Below are 6,375 nucleotides of genomic sequence, written 5' to 3' on the forward strand. Positions count from 1 at the left end.
TGTGGGATTCTGGGAAATCTTTGTCGATAAAAGACTGACGTTCATATTTGTAAGAATTCACACGATGCAGCTGGTGTGTAAAGTTCTAAATGGTGAATAACTTCACGTCGAGTATGAGGAAGTTGTCTTCACTCATCATAACTTTCTGCGCTAGTTTTCAAACCATTTTCTGACAGCGAAATCAAAAAATGTTAACTGTATCAGCTTTTTTTTTTGTTTTGTTGGAATGAGCTGTGATGAGACAGATGATTTTGAACCTTTAAACAAAATGGCTGCCAATTTTTTAATTCCTGCTATTTGATGTCTGTTTTTTTGTACACAAAAAATGAGTCCAAAAGTTCTTTTACGTAAAATATTAGACAAAAAAAAAAAATGTATAAAAACTTGAAAATTTTATATAATATATATAATTACAAATTTCCAGATCATTTTGAAATTTTAATTAACAGTTCTTAAAAATAGTTTTTATGTAAATAATATAGTTTGCTAATCATAACTAATAGATTAATGAAAAAACACACAATAAATAATAATAGCTAAAAACAAATTAAAGCATAAAGAGGAAATAAAACATGAAAAGAGACATATATATATATATATATATATATATATATATATATATATATATATATATATATATATATATATATATATATATATATAATTAAACTGAAGTGCAAAGTAAAGCAATTTACAGATGCTGAGTATAAACTCAACAAATTTATCACAATCACAAGTGGCATGTTTAATGACAGGAACTATGAAAAAACCAGGTCAATTTTTAATCTGGAATTCAAAATATTTACAGAACCCACGTTCCTAATAGTGTCTACACCACTCTTCCAGAGCTATAGTGTGATTTTATATATATATATATATATATATATATATATATATATATATATATATATATATATATATATATATATATATATATATATATAAGTCTGGCTGAGCTGTGATTAATCTATGGAATTAATAATAAACCTGTTGCTGAATGAAGTGCTGGAGATGGGTTATACTGTTTCAGGAGATCAGTAAGGCGCTAAATTATTTTGAGCATTAAATGCCATTAGTGAAACTTAAAAGGCAGTCAGTATGAATTGAATAAAATTGTCATAATATGACCAGAGTTCTGCTCCTGATAAGCTGCATGTATTATGTATCCAACCTGATTTAACACTCCAGACACATTTAACACAGCCGAGTGTCTGTGTGGTGTTCGTGCAGAAGCGAGCAGATAAACGGTAGAAATGTCCTGGCGATCACAGCTCATCCCTGAACGGAGGTGTATAATTCACATTGCATATTTCCCTCTACGTTCCCTCTGTCTTCACTCCGCTGCATGAGAAATTATCTGAAGTGAGAAAGTAATCTCATTTTCTCTGTTGCGTGCGGCTGCATATTAGTCATTAAACATTAACGAACCAGCTTCGGCCATGCCGCATTTCAATTAGCCTCGCCTTCCTCGCAAAAAAAGCGTTTACCGAGCTATAGGAGGACGATGCATGATGGTTATGTTCGTTTCTAATGCAAATGAAACGGCGCTGGCTGATCCTAGGCCGAAACGTAATTGGGAATTATGGAAATGGTTTAGCTGCTACCTGCGATAGAGGCGTGATTGACTTTAGCTGGAGTTCATTTGCACTCTAATGGAGGTGAGCTGAGGTGAGGAAGAGGATGGGGATAATGAGGATTAATGACGATTTAGGCATCTGGGTATCAAAATCGAGCAGGTTGCACTGGGGGGAAAAGCGCTTCCAAGCTTTTAGCAGCTGAATGAAACAAAGTTAGAAAGTGGCGAAGGGCTACAAAGGATCATGGGATTATTCTCTCTCACACTGAGAACTGAGGACACACACACACACACACACATGAAATCAGAAAGGGTTTAAACACGAGCGATTTCCAATGCCAAGGCAAGAGGGGGTATAATTAAGGATCTGGCATCAGGAAATATTGAGATCAAATGCTGGATAATATCTAAAATATATTCAATTAGTTTATTAAAGTTTCTTAAAATACAGTGACTTGCACAAGTATTCAGCTCCCCCTTGATTTTATCATTTGTCTGAATAACAAATGATAAACACATGCAGTCTTTGTGTCAGTATTTTTTATTGCAAACTCATGTTCTCTTACAGTGAATCTTCAAAGTCAGAATTAATTATTGGTCAGCAAGTATTAAAAAAAAAATCAAAAACTGAAAAATGCTGCTTGCGTAAATATTCAACCCCCCAGATGAAAGATATTGTCTTGACAAGGACACAACTGACTCATAATTGGCTTTCACATGTGAAATATTAAAAAAGTTCCCATTTTCTGAACAAAACCCTCCTCAGTTTCCCTTTCAGTCTGAAGAGACGGAGTGAAAATGAAGACTAAAGAGCATTCTAAGGAAGTTAAAGGTAAGGTTATAGAATTTCATAATTTAGGAGTAAGTAAGCACCGTTGGATCAGTAGTGAGGAAGTGGAAACTCGATCACACCACCCAAGTTCTACCTAGACCAGCACAAGGCCTTCCCTTAAACTCACAAACTCAAAACTCACACAGAAACATGGCAGAGACTGTGAGGGAAGCCACAGTGAGGCCAACAGCCACTCTGAAGGAGTTACAGAGTACAGTGGCTGAGAGTGGAGTGAAGGTGAGAACCGTATGGAAGGTTGGCTAGAAAGAAACCTTTGCTCAATAAGAGTCCTATGAAAGCACGAGAGTGACCCAGTGAAGATGTGGCTTTTGAGACCGAGAAGCTTGAGAGACTGTATTTGAGCAAGTTTCAAACCGCTATGTGAGGCACAAACTTACACAAGACCATACCTCAGTTAACACCATCCCTACACTGAAACACGGTGGTGGTAGCATCATAGTCTGGGTCTGCTGGTCATCCTCAGAACCTGGGCTTCTTGTCAAAACCAAAGTGAGAATGAATGGAGTAAAATATAGAGAGGATATTAACAGAGAAGCTGCTTCAGTCTGCTAAAAAAAACTCTAAAGTTGAGGAGAAACTTCACCTTTCAGCAGGACGGTGGTCCAAACACAAGGCCTTGCTGCAGGAGATGAATGTTCTATAGTGGCCAAGTCAAAATCCAGGTCTGAGTCCCTTTGAGACTCTGTGGCACTGTTTGAAAATTGCAGTCAACAAACAACATCCAACCTACCTGAAGAACCTGGAGCAAATCTGCCAGGAAGAATGGGTGAAAATCCCAAACAGTGTGCAGAGCTGGGAGGAACTTACCCCCTGACGCTGTTACTGCGGGAAAAGGTGCTTCTAATAAGTGCTAGTCTGAGGGGGTGAATACTTCTGCAAGCAGCATTTTAAAGGTTTTAATTTTTAAGATCTGCTGACAAGTAATGAGTTACGACTCTGAGAATGTATAAGTGTCATTTATAATCCAGACGATTCTGATGACTTTTAATGGAGTTGAATACATTTGCAAGGCTCTGTATGTATTGAGGTAATAAAAGGATAAATTCACAGTATCACCCTTAGGAAAAGAAAATATATTTACATATATTTACTCTATTTAATCTATTTTCTACAACCACACGTACAATGAGGGGAAACAAATATTCAGACACTTTTGTTTTTGTTATTTAATATTCTCCCAGTGCATTAATCCACTTCTTCAGATTTACACACAGTGTCTTTCGACTTGTTTTTATAAATATGAACAAAAAACAATGTATTCATAAGAACAAACAAAGGTGTGGTTAAAAAAACCAAACTGATTGAGGAAAAAACTATTATATGTAACTAGATCTACTTTAATGTACCCTTTACACCCGTTTTTCTTCCTCGTTCTCTCTCTCTTTAATAACGGCAGGGAAGTCGGGACGCTCATTTGAAGTCCGATCTAACAGGCACAAACAGAGAGAAATGAACAGCAGTCTTGACTCCATTCCTAACCCACTCTCCGCATTGCCAGACGTGTTTTCATTGCACTGCCTCTTGTGAAACTTTCCCAGAATGCCACGCTGTCTGACCACGAGCTGTCCGACTCGGTCGGCTAACTGCAGCTAACAAGCGGAGGAGAGCGGGACGTACACAAATAAACAGGAAATAACAGGCGTGAAGCTCAGACACACTCCGCGGAGAAGCAGGATGGAGAGTTAAGTCTAAGACTGAGAGCCATGCACCGAGTCAGAGAGCAGAAACGATGAGAAATTACAAGAGTTCATTAATTTACTCAGGTTCATGAGGTTAATGTTGTCAGTGTCCCAAAGCGTCAGAAAGGAGACGTCAGTGCTACGCGCTAGCCTTTTCACTAGCTAGCTAATATTAATGTTCTAATATCTGGTGCATTGAATAAGTCTGTAGTCTTTCTTTCTTTCTTATTCATTCTGTATCGCATTTGCAGTTGAATATAATCCATCCCAACATACACATGGTTAAATATTTACATTTCAAATTTAATATTTAAAATTCCCATTGAAGGACTGACCAATCAGCAGCTCTGTTTAAACTCACACACAATGTAGGTGTTTTCTGTATTTCTCACTTTTATTCTCTCTTTCATTCTCCCTCTTATTCTCTCTCTATCTGCTTTACTCACTTTCTTTCTGTCTGTCTGTCTTTCTTTCTTTCTTTTTATTTTTGGATTTTTTTCACTATTGACCAAAATCCAGAGCTGTCTTTACATAAAATTGTGAAAGTCCATCTAATAATTTTAGCTCCTGTCCAACACAAAGGTTAAACGTTTAAAAAAGGAAACATTTCACACTTCACCAACCTTGAAACGAATACACACCACTTGTGTGAATGAGCAGGAAGCGGAAAACGTTGGGTCTATTGAGATTTTCTGTCATGAATGTAACAAAAAATTTCTCATTTCCTGCTTTTAATGAAATTCCTGAATAAAATAGTGATAGCTGTGTAAAGAGCTCAGTGCAGGTCAGCTTTAATCCTCATAATTTAATTTGCATAATTTAATCTGCTGAAGGTCAGCGTGTGTGTGTCGGAGTCAGAGCGGAGAACGGAGAGGAGAACGGAGAGGAGAACGGAGAGGAGAACGCTGGATATGAAAGTCGGTATGAACACAGATTAAAAGGCCACACGATTCAGACGGAAATATTTAAAGAGAGAGAAAAAGAGCTGGGACTCGGTCAACATTAATACCTTCAACATGTCATTCTGTTATTGGGGGAATATGACTGAAGTGGAGAGAGAGAGAGAGAGAGAGAGACTCTTTCTTTCTTTCTCTCACTTTCGTACTTTTTATCCAGTAAATGATGTTCATCTCTCTCTTTATTCAGTTTCTATCTCCCAGTGTGTGTGTTATGAATGCAGGCTGCTTTCTCTCTCTCTCTCTCTCTCTCTCATTGTAATGAGCAGACCACATTGATTCAGCCCAATTCCCCACAGCCACACAGCACACATCCTCAACACCACTTTTCTCTCAGGGAAACTGTGTGTGTGTGTGTGTGTGTGTGTGTGTGTTTGAGGGACAGGCGAGAAGAATGAGGGAGATGAGGTACTACATATAGGAAACAGACAATTGGAGAGATAAGGAAAGAAAAGAGAAAAGAAGAATAGAGGAAAATAAGAGGTAGAAAATAAATGGTTTAGCGTAGATTGGGGCAGAATTAATGTCAGGTGATGGGTGTGGTTAATAGGAGAGGTTAATGTGAAGGGCGGAGTTAGTGGTTAATGTGAGAGGTTAAGGTGATCGGTGGAGTTAATGTAAGAGGTTAATGTGAAGGGCGGAGTTAATGTGAGAGGTTAAGGGAAGGGGTGGAGTTAATGTGAGAGGATAATGTAATGGGTGTGATTATTGTGATAGGTTAAAGGAATGTGTGTGGTTAATGTGAGAGGTTAAGAGAATGGGCGGAGTTAATATAAGAGGTTAATGTGATGGGCGGAGTTAATGTAAAAAGTTAACAGGATGAGCAGCTTTAGGTGATAGGCAGAGATAGATAATGGGTGATGGGTGGAGTTAAATGTCTGGTGATAGGAAAAGTTAGGTGATGGGTGGAGTTAGATGACTGGTGATGGGTAGAGTTAGGTGATGGGTGGAGTTAGATGATGGGTGGAGTTAGATGACTGGTGATGGGTGGAGTTAGATGACTGGTGATGGGTGGAGTTAGGTGATGGGTGGAGTTAGGTGACGGGTGGAGTTAGATGACTGGTGACGGGTGGAGTTAGGTGATGGGTGGAGTTAGGTGATGGGTGGAGTTAGATGACTGGTGATGGGTGGAGTTAGGTGATGGGTGGAGTTAGATGACTGGTGATGGAAAAAGTTAGGTGATGGGTGGAGTTAGATGACTGGTGATGGAAAAAGTTAGGTGACGGGTGGAGTTAGGTGATGGGTGATGGAGTTGGACTAACATTATAAAAAAAAAAACAAATGTAAAGAACATTTTAGTGTCATTCCAAC

The sequence above is a fragment of the Pangasianodon hypophthalmus genome, chromosome 29 (assembly GCF_027358585.1).
Source record: "Pangasianodon hypophthalmus isolate fPanHyp1 chromosome 29, fPanHyp1.pri, whole genome shotgun sequence".
Lineage (NCBI taxonomy): Eukaryota > Metazoa > Chordata > Actinopteri > Siluriformes > Pangasiidae > Pangasianodon > Pangasianodon hypophthalmus.